This window comes from Ochotona curzoniae, unplaced genomic scaffold (assembly GCF_017591425.1).
Source record: "Ochotona curzoniae isolate NIBS_2020 unplaced genomic scaffold, NIBS_Ocur_1.0 scaffold_4506, whole genome shotgun sequence".
NCBI lineage: Eukaryota > Metazoa > Chordata > Mammalia > Lagomorpha > Ochotonidae > Ochotona > Ochotona curzoniae.
Genome location: NW_024467119.1, coordinates 48,647,173 through 48,669,606, shown reverse-complemented (window position 1 = coordinate 48,669,606; position 22,434 = coordinate 48,647,173). Strand labels below are relative to the sequence as shown.

The following is a 22,434-nucleotide window of genomic DNA, read 5'->3' as shown; positions in this document are numbered from 1 at the left end:
CAAAAATGTTTCATACAAACCATGCAAAAGTAATACCAAGTCTGTATCTTACAGTGCTATCATTCATGTTCAGCTAAAATGAGAATACAATATATCATATATATTTTCAAATTATCAATAAGAATAAACATTATATAAATTATTTTATAGAGATATTTATCTGATACCTGGTTACAGAGAATTTCTGTATATCTACTGAGGAGAAAGAACAAAGAACCTCTTACAAAATCTGCACTAGTTGTAGGTGTGGTCAAGAAGAATCTGAGTAGACTTTAATCCTCTGGGAGGGAAAGAACAGGCACATCACGGGATGTATAGTTCTTACTGTATATGGTGCTGGAATGAAGAGTTTCCATAAAAGACAAAATGAAGAATGGGGCAGGAGGCCCTTTTCATACCCATTGTAGCTCAACCTGATATTAGCAGGTGTCCTTAGAGTTCAACCTTTGTGAAGGTGTCACAACATGTATGTGCCCATCATTCCATTTACATGGCTATATTCCTCACTGTACACTCCAGGAGAGGGCACTTGTGAGGTCACCAAAGGATTCAGGCAGATTGAACAAATCAGAGTCATATTCAGAACAGGCAGATACCCAGGAAATACCCCTGAGTGGATAGAGATCCAAGCAGTTGTTAGTATGCTACAGCCAAGGGCTGTCCAAAGGAAGACACAAAAAGTCTCCAGAATAGCATTTACAGAACAGAGACTATATATATCAAGAGTGCCACTTTAAGTTGTTATGTCCTAAGTCACTGTAAAAGTATCAGAAAAAAAGAAGTCCTTACATAATCCACTTATCAGGATAAGTTGATGCATATTAAAAATGAAGGAGATTTAAATGTCTTCTTTGCATTAATTGCGTGTGAATTATTTGATTATATAATATTCAAATTATTTTAATATATTACAGAAGAGTAATGAGTTATATTTTATATACATATAATTCTACTTTAAAGCTCTACAACTGATCTAAACAGTACTCTCCCCAGGGTGTAATTTTACTTGTGAGATTAGAGGGATCTGCTGTATAATTACATTTTTGTATTCAAGCATCATAGAGCTAAGTCACTCGAGATCCTTTATATGAACAATCCTTCCATTTATGACTGCCTAGAGAGTAAAAGGGCCCAAGATGGAAACTAAAAATAAATACATTCTACAGTACCATTTTTTCCAGTGACCCTGGTGATTTTTACAGGCATGTGCAGAGTAACACAATGGAGTACATACTTAGTGATTTTCATCTAATTTATATTGTGGAAAAAAAAATTGTTTCTCAGGAGGCTTTTGCACTAAGAATTAAATATATGCATTTGATTCAAAAGGTGAAAAGTCTCAAATATTTATGTAATTCTCCATAGGAATATTTTTATGCAGCTTCATTTTAGCACATTTGTAAGGAGATAAAATAATTATTTCCCATAATAATTATAAATGAACCAAGGAAAAATGCAAGCAACATGGATTTTTATGGCTCCTTAAAGTATCTGGAACATTCAGTTCTTGATTTTCTCTTTTGTAAATGAGTTCCTCTCTCTCAAAGGTTAACTGTGAAGCTAAATAAGGTTAAGTTTTAGAAATTTCTCAAAGGCAGGGGTTCCTGAAAGGTATGATCAAAATGATCATAATTTGTAAGCTTTTAAGTGTCTAAAGCTTTTTCAACTATTTTCATTGTAAATACATATCAACTTTTGATTTTTAACTTTGTTACCCGTAATTTTGTTTTCTTTAGGATCTCTTGGATTGTGAATTGCCTATGATTCAGTCTCCACTAAGTCTGATGCATTTTCCTTGTGACTCGTAAACATATTTACAACTAACTTATTTAGTAAACAGACAAAAAGAAATGGTTAGCTGGTTTGGAGGACAAAAGAATATACAATGATATAGATACTTGTAAACTAGTTATTAAACTAGAAATTAGTGGTTTTAATAATATCCTTTACATCAGAGAAGGAAAGTGAAACCATCACTCATCGAATTGTATTTGAAAGTTAATAAAGTCAGTACGACTTTAAAAAGTTCTTGCCTTGGCATATTTTAGCTATATATTACTGGTTTACCACACTCTGTGAATTGAATTACACACACACACATGCAATTTAATTGTGCCACATAAGTGAAACTATACTACATATACAAGACATGAACATGATGAAATTATCTCAGTTTTAGCTGAAACACAAAGGCTAAAAGTAAAATGGTAAATAGGTGCCAAAATCACATAGTCAGGACTTGACAAGAGGTAAGTTGAAACTATTCTGCTATTACTGGCCCACTGTTCTTCCCGGCTATATTAGAGAAGATAATGAGGCTGCCCCCTACCCTCCACCAGAAATGACTATTCTGAATACAGGTGTAAAATGTCTGCACCTCTCCCACCCTATAATTAACAAATCCTATTCAAGTCTAGCAAAAATGTAAACCTTAGTGTATATGACAGAAACATCTAAAATTTTCTAGATACTGAGAAAAAAAGTCACATCTTTTATACGTGACTCCAAAGGCACACACTTGTGGCTGGAATTATGAAGCCAGGAGGGCTCTGCTATGAATGACTGGGCTTTCTTCAGTGGCAAGGCAAACATGCTAGCTTCCTAAGGACTAGAGTTGGGTAAGGAAACATGTAGGGAAGAAAATGTCCAAGAGAACCACTCAGGAAAGCAATGTAATAGTTAAAAGGGAGTGGAGAAGAGTGCCAAAATCTCAGAAGCTGCAGAGCAATTAAAAACCTCAAGCCAGGGAGCCATGGCCCTCACTAAGTGAATGGTTCCAGAAGTAACCAGGAGGAATCATTCAAAACTAATAAAAATGTTTCACAAAACAGAAAGTATCAGCAATCTTACATGTGTCAGAGGGCAGCAGTTAGGTTTGGAATTACATCGTGAAATCAGATGAGTATGTACAACAAATTTAAGAAAAGTGAGGGGAATAATCTGGATCTCATCTGCACCCCACTAGAATCAGATGGTTAGTTATAAATCTGATATTATTTTCATATGCTGCATTTTATTTTTCTAAAAATACATATTTTAAAACATTTATTTATTTGAAGGGGGGGAGAGAGAGAGAGAGCAGAAAAACATGTTTTATCTGCTAATTCACTTCCCAAAAAGTCAATGATGACTGGGAACTTCATCCTGGCCCTCCATTTGAATGGCAGGGACTCAACCACTTAAGCCATCACTTATTACATCTCAGAGTCCATATTAGCAGGTAGCTGGGATCAGAAATACAGCTGGGACTCAAACCCTGCACTCCAATAATTTGTTAAGACATATTAACCAATTTGATAACCACTAGTCCAAATTCCCACCCCAATATAAATATTGTGTTCAACAGATTTATAACCATTGAGAACTTTTACTTACTGAATTCTACAACTTAGACTTTCTTCACATCACATTTTCTGAATTTCTGCAAAGTTCCAGGTGCAATTCCCTTTAGAAGCAGAATTAGCAAGACCACTCAGTGTAGGTTATATTAGAACATTCACTAAATATCATTTTTTAAAGATTTATTTATTTTTATTGGAAAGGCAGATTATAGAGAGCAGGATCAACAGAGAGAAAGATCCTTCATCCACTAATTCACGCATCAAATGGTCGCAAGGGCTAGACCTGAGCTGACCTGAAGCCTGGAGCTTCTTCCAGGACTCCCATATAGGCGCAGTGTCCCAAAGATTTGAGGCCTCCTCCACTATATATCCAGGCCATAAGCAGGGACTTGGACAAGAAGTAGAATAACCAGGACACAAATTGGTGCTACTAATGGGATGCAAGTGTTGGAAATGGAAGATTAGCATGTTGAGAAACATCGCCAGCCCCTCACTAAATATTCTTATGTACTTTTCAATCACCTATAATTTTATAAATGACATACTTTAAAAATTTACCATGTTACTCCTTCTGATGCTGAAAATCTAATGTAACTTAAATTCAGGGCAAAAATTTCCCAGATTTGTTATTATTTTGATGTCATCTTCATTCCATTAGGAATTAATAGTTTTCTATTGCTTAGAATGCTGTGTCTCAACTAAGTGCAACATCATTTAGAGCACATATTTAGCATTGGTATGACAGTCCAATTGATCAGCTTTAAGACTTATTTTGATTACTTAAAAAGCAGTTTCACACATATACAAACAGACACACACACACACACACACACACACACACACACACACACACACACAGAGAGAACCTTCCTTTGTTGGTAACTTTCCAAATGGCCACAACATCCAACATTGGGCCAGGCTGAAGCAAGGAGCTAGAACTTCATCTGTATACTCAGACTATATTCTACTGTTTTCCTAGGCATATTAGGATGGAGATGGATAGGAAGTGTAGTAGGTATGCTTTCCTTTAAGCAGAGGCTTAACTTGCTGTGCCACAGTACTGGTCCCTAGACTAGCTTTACAAAGAATGTTTTGCAGCCTGGCCTTGCTTGATGCTCACAAATGATAAGGAGGTGTAGTAAAAGGCACATAAACTGACCTGGTTCTTTCTAACCTGAAAGTGAAATATACTTGCCTGACTCTGTTGACAGCCTTTAAACTAGCTAGAAAGAAGGTCCTGGGCAGAACAGTTAGTTTCCATTCCCATATGAAATTATTAGATCCACTGTCTACCTGTTAAGTGTTTGTCTGCAGAGTGACAGTGAAAATAGTTTCTGATTTGTGTTAATCCACAAGTATTACCTAAATGAAAACAAGGTGACCTAACAGCTGGGAAAGAGGAAAAGAAAGCCCCAGGAACGTATTTAGTATTAATGTTGTTGCTTTTCTATATCACAATTAAAAACAAACAATACCAAATCAATGGCTATCTTTTCCCAAGAGAATAAAACACCAAAGACACTAAGGAGCAACCTGTACTTTTGGCTCCTTAATATTTGAGACTCTAGGAATTCTGCCAATTGACCTGGAAATATGGGACTGTAACCAGAAGCCTCTGAGGAGCTTCCTGCACCAGCATCTTGCAGTGGAATCAAACACACTGCCAACATCCACGCCTGCATGTCCTGTCCTTAACAACTCACCAGTCTCCTACCCACTAAATCTTTTCCTTTTTACACCCTTTTATTCCTAATTATTTTGTCCTAATTCCTCTTATATATTCTACTAACACTACCTTTTAAAAATTTTATTATAAAAATGATAGATTCAAACTGTAATATATTCATATTTTTTCTTCTGTTATCAGAAATAAACACTTTTAAGTTTCATTAACCACATGTAATATCACTTACATTTTGATGCACGTTCTGCTGGCATTCCTGTGTACATTCATAGCAAGCATCTTTTGATCTTAAAACCCCCAATTTAAACACTGCTGTAAATTTCTTAAATCCCTTAGACAATCACTTGGTTCAGAGAAAGTGAGGAGAAATCTCTTCTAGACAAAATGTTTCCCCATATCAGACCATGTACCTCAATACAATTTTGTTCCAAAAGATCTAATTAATTGGGCCCTCAAATATTTTCATAAATATTAAAATTCCCCTATTACCAAGGAAAATTAATTATTATAATGAACAGGTTCATTCTGTAAGAAAATATATATAAATAACATAAATGTAATTGTAATCATGGAGACAGCAATTTCATGTAAAGCTTACAAAATTAACAGACTTCTACGAAAATAAAAACAACGAACTCTTCCTACAAAAATAACTGTGGTGGGGTGGCCATATTGACTCAGTAGGCAAATCCTGGCACTTGTAAGTGCTGGCATCCCATATAAGCACCAGTTCATGTCCCAGGTGCTCTACTTAAAATTTAGCTCCCATATTAAGACCTGAAAACACAGTGAAATGGCTCAAGTCTTTTGGCCCCTTCATCCACATAGGAGACCTGGAAGAAGCTCCTGGCTTCTCATTTCAGGTTAGCATAGTTCTGGCCTTTGTAGCCACTTGGGGAATGAACTAGAGGATCAATGATCTCTTCCTCTCTCTTTCTCTGTCTTTTCTTCTCCCTGTGAATATAACTTTCAAATAAAAATAAAGTAGATCTTCAGAAAAACATCCTTCATAATTCATTTCCATGTTTTATGAGCATCTACCACTTGTCTTTGGATAAGTTAAGAAAATCCATTATAGGCTCTACATAGCAATTAAAATACAACTACTGGGATTTGCAAGCTAATGAGGAAACTAGTTTTTAGGTTTTTTTTTTTATCAATATAGTGGCCAAAATGTAATAAAATTTTTGTGGGTCTAGCATAGCGACCTAAGTCCTTGCCTCGAATGTGCTGGGATTCCATATGGAAACCCAGCGGCCCTACTTCCCATCCAGCTCCCTGCTAGTGGCGGCCTGAGAAAGCAGTTAAGGATGGTCCAAAGCCTTGGGATGCTGCATGCACTTGGGAGACCCAAAAGAAGCTCTGAGCGCCTGTCTTTGGATTAGGTAGGCTCTGGCCACTTGCAGAATCAATCAGCAGACAGAATATCTTCCTCTCATCTCTCCTCTGTATATCTGACTTTCCAATAAAAACAAATGAATTGCAAAATGCCTCACTGGAAATCCAGGACCTTAGTAGTCCAAACCATTCAAATTTTATGAAATGCTGATTTGACACAACGAGTGGCTCTTCCATCCCCATTCAATCTATTTTATTTATTGAAAACCTGGCTCTTAGCCAGTCTTCTACTTCTACTGAAAGCCTGCCAACAAACATGCACACAACTGGGTCAACACTTAGCCTATCAGCTCCTTCCTCCCTAGCTCCAGTGATCTCTAATTCCACTTCATGTGATCACTGTCACAGTCATCCTTCAAATGTGGATCTCCTCCAAAAATCAGAAAACAAAAGCTAAAACCACCAATTGCTTACTTTCTAAATAGTTTGGCCAGCATCTCCTCTAATAGATTTTTTCAAAACCAGGATAACCTGGTAACCAACTCCTTTGCTTTTCCTAATCCACAAATCCTCTGCATAATTTACTTTCTTCCATATCCCTACACAGTCTGTGCTCTGGTCAAACTGGCCTTCTTTGAGTTCCTCAAATACGCCATTGAAAGAAATAAAAACATACCACCCCAGTATGTTTTGAATCAAACTTTATAAAATAGCAGATGTAACAAAATCATACTGATCCTCCTTCTGTTAAAAGCAGATGATATGGAAGGTACTCTGCCTTGCTAGAAGGAAAGTGACATTTCTATCATTTGGGTGAAAGTTGAGACCAACAGAATTCTGTATAGACCTTGCTAAAATGACCTTTATCTTTAAGCTTCCCAACAAAATTCAGTTGTTTTTTTCAGTAGTTAATATTCTTGCTCCAATTCAGTATTACAGTAACTGATAACTCACTGATTAGCTGGGTGTTCATTTCTTTAAGAGGACTCCCATACTGCAGATCGGTATTAAATAAACTTATATGCTTTTTTACTTCCTGATCTGTCTCATGTTTGTTTATTTGTTTTGAGATGTACAGAGATAGATACTGAGCGTTCCTGTCTGCTGTTTACCCCCACCCCCACCAAAAGCCCACAATAACCAGGACTGACCAAAATCAGAGCCAGAGCCAGGAGTTAGAACTCAGACAGGTGCTCTCACTAGAGTGACAGAACTCCAATTACTTAAGTTATTATCTGCTTCCATTCACAGACTACAACAGCAGGAAGCTAAGAGTCAGAGTCAGGTATTGAGCCCAGATTCTTAGGTGTACTAACATACACACACACATACACATCACCACTCCCAGAATTCATTCTCTTCTCTACTAATACATGCTACTAGTTTTTTTAAACACAACCTCTTCCAGTTCTTCTCTTTCTTAATCTTTTGCTAGAAGGTCACCATACAAGCTAGTCATACATGGCTTTGTTTTTGTTTTCCTTCTCTGGATTAAAAAACAATCAATAGTAATATGCAAAAGAAAACCAAGAAATGGCCAAGTCTTGTTCCTAAGCTCTATAAAGAGAAAAATCAAACTAGTGAAGCTTACATGACTGAGTTTTGACAGCTCTCTCATTTCCAAACATGCAAATAAACTAAGCTAAATATTTCAATGCACACAGGAAATTAAAACATAGGCGAGAAAATATCACACCTCTCTTACTTTATGACATCTCCTGTCTTAAAAATGCTCACCATACAACTTTCCTTATAAGGTCAACTTCAATACAGCTTAAAGACTCACTAATATATATTTTTTAAGACAGATAATCAAATCCAAACCATTTAAGAAGGAATAACAAAAAAACACAGGAGGAAGAAACAGAGAAGTAAAGGAAGGCTCTGTGTTACACTCACAATGACTTATTTGAAAACCAATTAATTAATGCTTTATATATTTCCAATACTTATGCCTATTAGAAAGTGATGGCAGTAACTGAGATTTATAATGTTCCTTTTCAAACATTAATAAAACTCAGCTAAACAAACATATTAATGAAGATTATTTAGGGACAAAAAATGGTGATTAAAAAAATAACTACAAATGACAGTAATAGAATAAAGCTTTGTGTATTATGGAAAAACCCCATCCAACCACCAGATAGAAAAGTCCTATTACAAACCAACTGTGACTAACTTTCTCCTCTTGGGAATGTTTTTTTTTTTCAAAATTAAATATTATTTCCAAATTAATAAAGTAGAAAATATTAAACAAGCTCCTTTTAAATGTCTACCCTTACCTGGTCTGGCTATTTTTTCTACTTACTTTTAAGTCTACACAAACGATTAATTCTGTGAAACAGATACAAGGCAAGCACACAATGTCTCACACCAGGGTACGGCACTGGAGCAAACACTGTTCATAAGAATTGTCCAGCTTTGACTAAAATACTATTAACTCTCAATTTGGTCAGCAGATGTAAAATGCTACAGCAAGAACACAACCCAGGAAAGCACTCTGCAGCTGAAGCTGATCCTGAAGGTTCAGTGTAGGGGATCTGATGGCTTATCTACTCATATCTATCACACTTGTTTAAAAAGCCATGAGCTTAAGAAGGAAAAAAAGGCTTCACAGATTCAAGAACCTGGAGAGACAAGAGATGTAAAAAGACGTAAGTGACAGTAACTCTGAGGCAGGTTCTTTATAGGAATTATCTGGCTATGGACTGCTGTTAGAAAGATGAAGAACCAACGCTCTAAAGAGGGGAATCTCACTAAGGCTCTTGAGAGGGGAATCTGTCCAGCTACAAAGAGCTAGAAGAAAAATATTCCTTGTGTCATAGGAAAACATGTTCTCAATTTGAGTTTGCATGGCTGTGTCATAGGAACACATGTCATCAATCTGAATTTGAGTGAGTTGCTTTAGGATTCGTTGTGAGAGGACCATTCTATGCAAGGACTGACAGTAAAAAAAAAAAAAAAAAAAAGAAGGCTCCTCAGTGATAAGTCTCATTTATGGATCAGTTTTCTGTAAAATAGTGGTGGGCACTTACTTCCCCAGTGCAGACCAATTACTCTTCATTATTACCCAGGGAGATAGGTGGGTTGCAAAGAACATTGCCCTAAATTATGAGTCAGAGATATTGAGGCATAAAAGAATTTCTATAATTGCTCATTAAAATAAGAATGTACTAGAAGACTAATATATCTTTGCACTTCTGGTACATTGTACTCACCAAAGTGAATATCCAGTTTTATTGTCAACTATATTTAAGTTTTAGCTAGAATTATTTTCCTTGCTGTCACCTATCATATATATCTGTACTTAAAACAAAAATATTTAATATCCTCTTCCTTTTTATTACAAACATATTAAATAGTATGGTCATTTCCATGAGAACATGTTATTAACCACAGAAAATCTCAAGACTGGTTTGAATAAAAAATAATCTTACCTCTGGTTTTTATCCAGAATTCATTACCCATTATAGAAATAAGTTACCACAAACTGAGGAGCAAAAATCATGGCTAGGCAGTTGACTAAGCCACCACTTAATCAAACTTTCTTAAGGGATTTAAATGCTAATTTAAATACAAATAAGTCTTTTATTTAGATGACTTTTGATAAAATCTAACAAATGACATACCTAATTTTTAAAATTTTTTTTCCAGATCCAGAGTGTTATTTGATTAGCGTTGTCATTTCAGTGAATTTGTTTCCCTAATGAAGGGATATGGAGGCTAAAAAATGAAATTCTTTTCTGTGTGATACAGTAGAATAAACAAGTGACACAGCAGCAGAGGACCTGATGCTGAATCCCACTCTGGACATTCCTTTACAGGCAATTGCTGAATTCCCCTTCCCATAACTAAAGAATGGAAGACAATCATGTTTTATTGAGTACCTGTTAAATTTATCTTAGATTACATACATGAAACATTACAACATATCAGCCAAATCTGAAAGCTGTATCATATAAGTGGAAACTCAATATTTAGTTTTTGTACATTTGTTTGTTTTAAAAAATATTCTAAGAATAAACTACTTCAAAAGCAAAATGCAAAGGATAAAATAGATACACTTTTTTATAAAACAAATTTTAAAATAGTTGTTTTGCTGATTTTTATAAATTGCAGAATATAATTTACCACTTACATGCATTATTAAAATTTGTAAAAATTTAAATTAAATCTCTGAATTTATTTCAATGTGATTTACATTTTATCTTCTATTGCAATTGTGCAAAAAACTAAAGTGCAAGTACAGGTAGATCAAATTTGTCTTCTTTTCTTTCTTTTTTCTGCTCAGGTTCAAGAGACTAGAATGCTCAAATAATCCCATTTCTCTGTTTTTTTAAACTGAGTGCTATATTATCTTAACATTTTAGTAAACACAAGCAAAGTGTTCTTCCATTATTATTATTATTCCAAGTAAATGTCTTAATTCAAACATTACTTAATTAAATTTAAAATGAGTCATCAAACTGTTACTGGACTAGTAAAGGACTAAGATATATGTTTCTTCTAAGTGAACTGAGTTTGAATGAACTCACTGATTTATTTAGAAAAATAGAATGTTCTTGGCTTCATCACATTCAATCATCTGTTTTCCTAAATACATTTCAGTCAGATGATCTATAATCCAGAGAAAAGAATGAAAGACAATACCAGGGGATTAGTCAATGACCATCCAACATCTGGAAACTGACTCTCTAAATTAAAATAAATGCAAGTCTGAGGAGAAAATACCCTGTTGAGCACAACCAGTATGAGTTATTTTAACCCATTCATGACATTTACATAGTGATCTCAACTTCAAGTAATAGGCAATGTGTGCTAATTTTTTGCCGCCCACTTCCTATCACACAAGACAAGAAAAGCTATTTCCAGTGGGTGTAATGGTTTGGTTTCAGACATTTCAAAATTCTCTACCACGTGCACAGAAAGCTATGACTAAAAACTAGATCAGGCCCTGTATATCAGCTCTGAGGACATGGAAGCAAGGTCGAGTGGTGAATGCAGCTACTAAACAGTACAATGAAATTGGCAGAGTGATCATGATGCTCCCAGAAAAGGCACACCACACAGTTTCTTGTCAACAGGGATTTTCAGTGCTATTCCAGTAGCCTCTATCTTCCTGTAATTCTAAGGTGCACACTGATCCAACGGTACATTTGATTGCTACAACTACTTCATGAGTGCCCATATATGCATCCACCACTGGGATTTGTGTGCTGAGGATACGTGAGGAAATAATCCCTGATCTAAAGGTTTACGGGTTCAAAAGCACGCACAGGATTAAATAAATAATGGTACACCACAGAGAAGTTCTCAAAGAAAGTTAAACCTTAAGTACTGTGGGAATTGAAATGATAAAAGAAACAAGTTTACCCCAACGCCTAAAAGGAGTGAAGCTTGAATTCTGCTTTCAAGAGTAAGCAGGGGTTTTCCCATTTGATAGTGAGGAAGTAAATTTCAGACAAAATCATAGCATGAGTAATATCATAGAACAAAGTATACAAGGTCTGGAGAACAGCAATATTCTGAATAATAACCTTACATGTGTGCTTACAGGCAGCACAGAGCAGATATATTAAGCCTGTGTGAAGAAGTTAGGATATTCTGTAGTAGAAAATGTGGCTTTAAATCATGAAGATGAGATAACCAGATTTTGCAAGCAAAGAAATTTAATATTCTACCTAAGCATACAGATTTCAGCGTTCGATCTCTTAGGTCCAAAAATCATCTCTCTGCTGAGAAGGTAAATGAACTTGAACTCTCTGTATCTTACTACCTTCCATCTGTAATAGTGTCATCATATGTAATGATATAGTTACCAAGAAATTTATATATAAAAATAGAGCACTGCCTAGTATATGATAGGTAATACACAGGTGCTAGCTTACATTGCTATTTCAGAAAATCGAGTTTATGTGTAGCTTAGTACAGTACCAAAGGTAATACTATGGGGAAGAATCTCTATTACCAGGCTAATGAAACTTGAAGCTTTAAAAAATCAAATGAAGAGGGGTCAGTGTGCTGGTATGGAGTGTAAAGCCACCACATGTAATACCAGCAAATTACATGGACACCAGTTCAAGTCCCTGCCACTCTACTTCCAGTACAACTCCTTGATACTGCACCTGGGCCCCTGCACCCACAGAGGACACACAGAAGAAATACTTGACTTCAATGTGGCTCAGGCCTGTCTATTGTACTCATCTGGGGAGTGAAGCAGCAAATGAAAGACCTCTCTCTTTCTCTGCCTTTCTCTCACCATCTCCTTCTCTCTGTGTAACTCCAGTTTTCAAGAAGAAAAATAAACCTTAAAAAAAAAAGAACTAGAGATATATGAGTGTAATTCTCTGTTTGCAGATTCATAATTGTGAAATTGAAAGATAATACACATTTTCCACAAACAGAAGAGCCTTTGCACCATACAAAGACCCTTTGTACACACACACACACACACACACACACACACAAAGATTTTTATTCATACATTACAAGTCAGAATGTTTGCGTTAGTTATGTGCATGGATCTCTAAATCTCTTAGGCAAAGAAATAACTATGTCCAGCTACAAACTATAAAAATACACTCCATATTAACACGCTATTAGATACCAAGCATATAATTATAATTTGAAGTTTAATAAGACAGAAGGGAAAAAAGGACAAGAGTAGATGTTTCTTTTTATTTGTAGGTCTAGATGTTCAATCAGAATAAGGAAGATTGTACACCCTATTAGTCAGTCATACTGTCAGAGACAGGTCAGCAGCAAAAATGGAAGCACACAGTTTCCCATTTCTCCTTTCTACCCAGAAATGCTGTTACCAGAAAAGCTTCAGAAATCTTTACCAAAAATCCATTTAAAATCCCAAAATTCTATTTCTCAGAAAAATTACATCACCCTTCTGTCTAGAAATAACATCCAGGCCTCAAAGCACTATACTGTCATTACTTCTAAAAATATGCTGAACAAATCAAAGTCTTGAGGTCAGCCTCAGATACTGTGCTGCAACAGTTATACGGGCAGTGGTACTACTCTACAGCCCTGGAGCTGATCCACAGAGAGCTGGCAGTAGTTTACCAGACAGATTCTAAGACCTAAGAGGCTGATTCTTTGTCCTTTGCTGATTCTCTTTATTTAACAAAGCACCAGGAGACAGCATGCCAGCTACAGGAGGGAGGCTTTACATCTAGAAGCTTTTCCAAAGGAAGCCAAATTTCTCTTCTTTGCATAATATAAATGACTTTCTGAAGCCATTGTCATGTATAAGACCCCAAATACTACCTTGTGTCATTTGAACGGACACTTACTATTCGTATATGAAACTAAATAGGAAATTCTCTAGTCCCTAAAAGCTGTAGTTAATTTAATCTAAATTATGAGAAATTAGAGAAAACAAAAAAGTAATGTTAGAAAAGTGTGGACTAGGATCATTTTATCTTTATGTCATTGTAGCTATAAAACTGCATTCTATAAAATTTGTACTTGAGTACTTGAGCCTTCAACTACTGCCTCCCAGAATATGAAGTAACAGGAAAATGAATCAAGAGTTGGATAACTTTGGCTTGAATCAGGCATCCTGGTATGGAATGTTGGCATCCCAAGCAGTTTACCATACTGTACGGCAACACCCACTCTCTAAGTTTTGTTAGATGAGGTTTTTCATCAGATGAAATTCAGAGAACATGCACAGACGCTTGTGAAGGCCACATGTCATGTAAGGGTGAGATCCCTGTTGTTTGTTTCATGCTTATTTCAGGTGGCAAGAGTTATTATGGACTGCTCTGATATGCCTAGTTTTGATAGATTGCCTAGGAGTGTAGAAACTCTTGGAATACTTTTTCAGCTTTATCAACTACAAGCATGCAATCACTCATTATTTTATAATTAAGAGATTTAAGTGTTTTTCTCTGCTGAAAGAAAATAGTTGCTTTATTTGATAAGTATGAATGCCTGTTAATGGAAGGGATTTTCCTTGTTTTGTAAATGTCAACACTATTCTGTCATGGTGTTTCAGAGATTTTTAATTTGTATATTATTTTGTAACTGAAAACTGCCTGAAAAACTGTGCTTGTATGAGATTCTCTGTGGTGAGTGAACAAAGGAAGTAGGAATTAGGTAGATTGCCCAATGACTTAATATTTCATCTTAAGGGCAAAGAGAGAACAAAAAACATCCCATTTGTGTTTGATTACTTTCATGTTACTGACAAGAACTGTCAGAAGTTACCCATTTTCAGCTGGTAGGTAAGTGTCCAGGAAATTCTTGAGTCTCCTATTTCTTTATAAAGCATCTAACAGATAAAAAGCTTGGGACACCAAAGATTCTTATTCACACACTTGCTGCTTTTTTTTGTTTTTTGGTCTTCAGTATTAGTTTTGAGTTGGAGGACCATACCCACTGGTCCACTTCAGTCAGTGGTGCTACCCATCGGTCATCTTCAGTCATTGGAATTGGTGGATTTTTAGGCTATCAATTTTTTTAAATCCTTGAAGGCTAAATCATTTGAGTTGGATTTAATCGATGACCTGGCTTTCCTTTAGAAAGATGGTTTTCGACCACTGGCCACAAAAAAAAAAAAAAAGACATGTAAGGCCAGCTGATGTTTAGTTAGTGAAAGAACACCTCTGCTCACTGGTTTGTGTGGATATTGCCATGCTAGCCTTTTGCGATTGTTGGTAATAACTTAGTAATGCTTTTATCAGAAACTTTGGGAACATATAAGATAGTTCTTACATGCTTCAAAATATATTTTCTTCCACTTCAACAGCACAGGATTGAACATCTGATACATTGATGAATGAAATCATTTAAGTAGGAAAATGGGCAGAGAAGTGAAGGATTTATTTACTACAGTCTGGATAAGAAACTTCATAAATTGCTACAAAATTAAAGAATACATTGCTGGTATTTTCCTAGCTGCAATTTTTTATTATATAAGTTATAGACTTAATTGATAATCATTATTTCTGTAACTTGGGGATGTGTGTTTACATACATGTCCTGAAAGTAAGGAAGGGTTTTTCCAAGTTTGCATTAAAACTTGTGAAACTTTGCAGTATAGATAACGGTTGTCTTAACGAACAGGAATAAAGGCTTTATTTTTTTCTCAGTGCTCATCAAAAATGTATCTTTGATGTAACAGGACTTTTAATGCTTGATTTGTGTCTCAAAATTTTGCAAATTCATTTTCCAAAAGTCCTAATTGCTCAGGGAAGTAATTTATTCAGAAGTGGGTTTTATATTTCTTTCTTGAAGCTGTAAGTAAATGCATAAAAGGTCTAATAAAAGTGAACTCTAAGAACACAAGAGATCCTCAAAATATTTTGGGATCATATGGTAATTCTCTCTCTCTCTCTCTCTCTCAGTGCTGATATTCAAATAAATAAAAATAAATGTTTTAAAAAGAAATGAACAAAGCTTCTACTTTAAAGATTCATTTTTATTATTTTTTTATTGGAAAGGCAGATATACAGAGAGGAGAGACAGAGAGGAAGATCTTCCATCCGATGATTCACTCCCCAAGTGAGTGCAATGGCCAATACTATGCCTGATACTATGCTGATCCGAAGCCAGGAGCCTCTTCTGGGTCTCCCATGCGGGTGCAGGGTCCCAAAGCCTTGGGCCATCTTCAGCTGCTTTCCCAGGCCACAGGCAGGGAGCTGGATGGAAAGAGGGGCCGCCGGGATTAGAACTCCGGCACCCATATGGGATCCCGGGCGTGCAAGGCGAGGACCTTAACCATTGCGCCACCGAGCCGGGCCCAAAGCTTCTACTTTAAAAGAGACATCTTAACAGCCCTAGAGGGAGGGATGGTATAAACTCTTTTCTATGTTTATTATACAAATATATGATAAAAGAAAAAGAGCTTTTTGTAATTTTCTGGTTAAATGGCATAACATGTTTATTTTTATGCGAATGACATTAGAGATAACATAGTATGTCTGAGCTAGTTATACAGTTATTGTCTCCATGTACATGTTTCTGAAACACATGCCCCTTTCCTGACCTCTAGTCCCATGTCCAAACTTTTCCATCAGCCTCATATGACTGTCCAGCAAAGCATGTCAAGAGCATCCTTCACAGAACAGAACAGTACCCACCCTCTTTTAGTTCCTAATGCCCACAGCATTTCCTTTCTGTTGGACTCCCTGTCCTCCTGCATCTATGTTTTAATCACAGGATAGTCAACTTCCTGTCCTTGCAATGTCTTCCATATTATCTTACCCTTCCAACATCTACTGCCCCAGGCAACATCATCAGCGTTTCTTGTCAGAGAAGGCAAGTTGGATTTATAAATGCTGTATGCATTCTCTCAACATCAGTACAGGATCCAAGAAAATGAGCATGGACAAAAGAGCAAAAACAGGCTAATATACAAAGAATAGGCAAGAAGAAATAGCACAAAAAAGTGGTGGACACATTTGACAAAATGACTAAGAATGTAAGTAATAACAAAAGGAAAGTAGAAAGTATATAGAGAGAAGAAGAAACAGTGAAAGAAATAACTATTTTACAATTATTGTCCAATTATTTTTGCTTTCCTGATAGTTCAAGTATACTGCTTTCCTTCAGGCCCACACTGAAAAAGAATAAAGCTGTTTGTTGAAAAATCACCTCTATTTCAATTTCTTTCAAAACAATACATACATAAATACTTTCTAAAACATACATACATTCCTAAAACAAACACATAACAATGATTCATAACATAACTTATACACCCACACACAGAATTACATGTATGTACATAGCTGGATTTTCTGTTATCGCAAGTATTTACCAAGTATATAAATATATCAGTATCCTAAAAAACCAGCTGAACCTGGCGTGTGCTAAACACTGTGGTGTTGGTGTCCCTCTTCGGGGCTAAGGCACCATTGCCCTGCTGCTTTGGTGGCTAAAGGCAGCTGGCTCCCAGCTGAACTCTTCCTATAGGAACTGCTTTCTGCCAGAAAGAGCTCCTTGGCTACTGCTTGGCTAACATCAGAGGAGGGATCCTTGCATATAATGATTACCTGTGCACAGCTGTACTCACCTGGCTCTGGGTCAAAAAGTAGGGCAATTCTGAGGGATCACCCCAGCATAGGTCACCCTCACTCCTGTTCCCCAATATCCTTCTATTCCCACTAGAAAAATAACTGCTTGAATGCAGGGAATTTGTTGACTTGTTCTCAGTTTCTCCAATGTCTAAAAAATCAACTAGAGATATAAAAGGCACTTATTACATTTGTTGTTTTTAACAATCAACAAATCTACTTCAACTGATTTAACATCAAGTTTAATTACAACCAATACCACCATGGTGGAAGAAGAGTAGACATGACAGAGCATCCAGGTAACAATGAGGAAATCAAACCAAGTCAAGAATGATAACTAATAAACCAAAAGTGGTTTTTTTTCCTTTTTAAAAAAAAGAGCCCTGCAGACTTCTAAATCCAATGGTTAAGGAAAGTTCCAGAATATTCTGATGCAGTTTAACATGCTTTCCCTGGATTCAGACAGTGCTAATCAAATTGTAATGGGAGAATAACAGGTTAGGGTTCTGGAATTACCTCATCACTATACCTCCAGCTGTACATGGAAGAAGTGAAGAAAGTTCTAGAATGTTACAAGAGTGATCTGAGAAATAAAGGAAAAATAGCTACTTTTTTTAAGAAACAAAGGTCCTCCAAGCAAATCTGTCCTAACTGGTTTCTGGTCTTAGGTGAAAGCCCTCCAAACAGCAATTACTTTGGAAAATTTTTGTTAATAGCACATAATTATAAGACAGTTATATTATCATTTAATAATCAACCATGTTATATATATATATTTTTTTCAATGTTTTCTACATTAGGAGTTCCCCACCATATGATTTATCCTTTTCCCATGTATAACAATAATTACATGTCTCTCCCACTAAAAGGTTTTTCTTTTTGAGAAGTTTCCAAATCAGTCACAGGCACGTTTTAACTTCGACTAGTTTATTCAATTGATTTGTTTAGGTGATATTAATACTCATTTATTTCACTGTGTACTGTACAGTTTACAGATGTATAAGCTAATGTGATAATAAAATTCAAGAACTACTATTCTATATATGTTTTTCTCACAGTCTTAGGCCAGTCTCCTCTTTCTGAATGTTTGTCTACTGAGACTGAAAACACTTAGACATACACTAATGTTAATATATTGCAATAAAATTATTATTACAAATGGAGAAATTAAGATTCACATATATTAGGGAATTTATAATAGAATCTTTCTAATTACTCTGTATCTACAACAATCCAAATGCATGAGAGCAATTCACCATGACAACTATCACAAAAAAAGATACTGGTAAATGAAACACTCTTCATTAAAATAAAAAAGAGGGGCATTTTCCAGAATATTATTTTGATTAAAAAATTGGAGGAATGACCACCCAGAGGATCCTTACCTGTTCTACCAATAACCAGAGACCATAAAAAGGTATATACAATGAATGAGTTAAAGCTAAGCTTGACTCCTAAATTGGGAAACCAGGTAGAATGAAATGGATTCACAGCCTCATAGTAAGAAGGTAGACAACGTCATTTTCCTACACTAATGACATTCTAGGCACATATCTACATTTAAAAACCCAACAGATGTTCCTGAATGGCTGAGAAAATCCCAGTTACGTTTTCACATGGCTTAAACGACTGGTGAGGGAAACTGGCCAAATTACACAATTAATCTTCTATGAAGTGTGCCCAATGGATGAAATTCTGTATTGTCCTTTAACATAATTTTCTTCCTACTCTTGAGAATAGGACAAAAAAAAAAAAACAGCAATACATGAGCTGAATAAAGTCAACCATGAAACTATTAAATATGCAAGAATTAAAATGCTGCTGAGGAAATCACTGAATAATTCAGGAGTCCTTAGTGTCTAAGACTTTTCTCTAAGAAAAATTCTCTCTAGCACTCAAAGTTTTCACACAAATTCCAGGTACCTTGTCTCTGCATAAAAATTTTCTGTTATATTATCTTTCATTTATGAAACAAAATGGCCATTTCAATATTATGGAGGAAAATAAAAATATGCTTAGACTTCCTGATAAAAAATATTTCAAATTAACAAAATATGCCTATTATTTTCAAAAGTTGACATTATTTTGAGTCACATTAAAATATCATGATTTACATTTATATGACACTAAATGTTTCAATAAAAGTTCATCATCTACATATGTGCAAAATATCTGAGAATTATATAAATAAATACACACCCTGATGAACAACTGAAGAAAATTCATGAAAAATGGAATAAAGTGATTGTTTTGGTATTATGCACATACTTACATACGTATATGAATTTGAGATGATTCTTAGAACTATTCTTTCATTGATTATCACTTCAAAAAATTCCTGTTTTGAGTTTCCTTAACATAATTTGAAGAACTAATTTTAATTGTTTAAATAATTTCAGAGTTCATGAAATTTTTACTTTAACCTCCTTAGGCAGGAACCCAAAAGAAGTCATTAAGGTTCCTTTTTATTTATATATGAAAAATAAATAAAACAAGTATTAATCAGCTGGCTATAAGCTAATATTGAGCTAACCTTTCTGAAGGATATTATGTACAGAACTAAACCATGGACAAGGAAGTATTTTGAGTAAGGGGGTCAACATAAGAAAGTCTATCCTAAATAATCTCTTCAAGGAGCAATTATGCCTTGAATGGTTTCATTATGTTATCAAAAACCACACTTCTAAAGTTCATGGGCTCCTTAACGTTTTATAAAAAATTCCTAGGAGACTAAGTTAGGGGTATTAAATAGTTCTGGTAAACTTCAAAATGTTAACAAATTTTCTTGAGATTTCATTGGTGTAAAGTATTTGGAGATGGTTCAATAAATACTGCTTTTTATTGAACACTTCAGTTAAGCCCTTGCTAAAGATCAACTATTCACCGCTAAGACCCAGTTACTCTGGTTCTGATCTTTACAGGGAAAATGGAAAACAAGTAAAGGTAGCAAGTGTCAAAGCACGCACACACACACACACACACACACACACACATACACACACACTCAGTGCTCTGTTTCCATTTTGTTTGTGTTTAATTATTATTCATCGTTCCTGAATTCCAACAAGGATGGCAATGCTTATTTTTCAAAAGGTTAACTCTGTTTTATTGGAAATCATTGCTCAGGACTTAATAATTTAAAGTATGTGCTATAAAGTCTGAGATCATATATTACTATAACCAAATACAAGAACAAAAATAAACTACTATCATCCATTAAAAATGTTTTTCCTTGTCTCTATTAAAGTTGGGAATTATCCAAAAGAAATATTTTAGCTTAGTTTTTCTTGAACTATCTAAATTATGTTTCCTAATTCTACTAGAACCCAAATAGAAAGTCATGCCTGCTACAGAAAAAAATTCTATCAACCATTCCAAACAAGTTTTAATTTATCTATCCATTCATTTATTCAGGCCAGATTTTCATTACCAGGCAAAATCCAAGACCCTCCGCTGAAGACATGTGTCTTTTGCTTGCTAATGCTTTAGAATTGTATGTAAAAGATAAATTGGTTATCTAAATTAGCTAAATGGAAGTAGTCAAATTGATCCATGGGTATGAGAAGCAGATAATTACTCCAGAAAATGGAAATACCATATGACATCATCTGACCCCAAACTTCAGGAGTTTCCTGACCCCTACACTGAATAAGCATGGAGATATATTAACGACCTCAGGGAAAGAAAGATCAAGTTTCTTATCTATTACTAATTTATTAATGAAGCATTAATATGAACTTTCATTAATGCTTTTATTCTTCCAAATATGCTGCCTTCCAAGTACTACTAACACTTATGTATAAGAAGCTAATAGTCAAAAAAATTGTTACAAACTATTTAAAAAGGCTCTATTTCTCAAAAAAAAAAAAAAAGGACATTGCTGAAATAAAAAAGCCAACATCTGGCCTACAAGAGAATCTTATTTTAGGAATATGAGTCACATACTCATTAACCTTAATCAGAAAATAAAAACAATTTTAACTCTAACTACCCCAGCTGCCTATGTTATCACCAAGACCTGCAGGTTACTGCAGAGGCGGCAGGGATATTGAACAAACAGGCCTCCTCTGCCCACCCCAACCTATCCAAATGATTAAAAAAAAAAAAGTAAGTGATTAGAATGTTATCAAACCAGCAAAAGACGAATTTTAGTAAAACAATTTAATAAATGCAATACAATGGTTTTTTTTTCTATGCTCTAATTGGTTGATCTGTGTGTTACTGGCCTCTTAACTCATCATCCACATAGCAGGCTCACAGTATTGTGCATGTATTTAAAGATGGACACGTACATGGGTACAGCCTTGATTACTAAGCATATAATTGATGCAATAGTAAATACTTCTAACAAGATGAATATAAAAAGGAGCTTCCAACTTGCTATTTATAATTCGACCTGATTCCACCACTATAATGACTGTCCTTTGCCTCAACAAAATAAAGGTTTACTCTGATTGTATCTGTTTCTCAATGCCCCAAAGAAGAAGTCAACTGACAATGCCACTTGACATTTGAGGGTTTGTAGGCTGTGTAGATGAGCAAAAAAAATAAGCAAAATACATAGAGGAACTAAGGGGGAATATTCTCAATGAGAAAGTAACAGGAGTTATCTTATCATCCTTTTTCCAAACTTGGTGTTTCAAATATTACCTAAAAATTGACAATACAAAATTTCTATCTCCAGTCTGGACCACACCCCTTCATAACTGGTCAGGTGTTATCCCTGGACATTTGCACATCTCAACTTGCTGCTTCTAATACACAGAAACTATTACTCTGGCTCCTTCAGACATTTCCTACTTCTATTACATTTCTGTGTTGGCCTTATGTCCATAGCACTACTCATGCAACTGGACTATTAAGATTTTCTTTGCCAGTTCATGTATTCTGTGTAAAACACTGAAATATTTAGGTACTGCAGACTTCTTTTAATATTATGTAGTGAATACTGATGCATACACTTTAACATTTACCAAGAAGTCAGCTGTCACTCTGAAGGCTCTGGAAGACAGGTGACAACACCATAATCCTTCTTGCT

The 22,434-nt window shown here is 35.3% G+C and overlaps 1 protein-coding gene across 6 annotated transcripts in view; it reads right to left on the bottom strand.

Annotated features, from left to right (window-relative positions):
• Window positions 1-22,434, bottom strand: part of CAMK2D (calcium/calmodulin dependent protein kinase II delta) — a 268,816-nt gene that overhangs the window by 192,559 nt on the left and 53,823 nt on the right. The gene's annotated exons all lie outside the window — the stretch shown is intronic.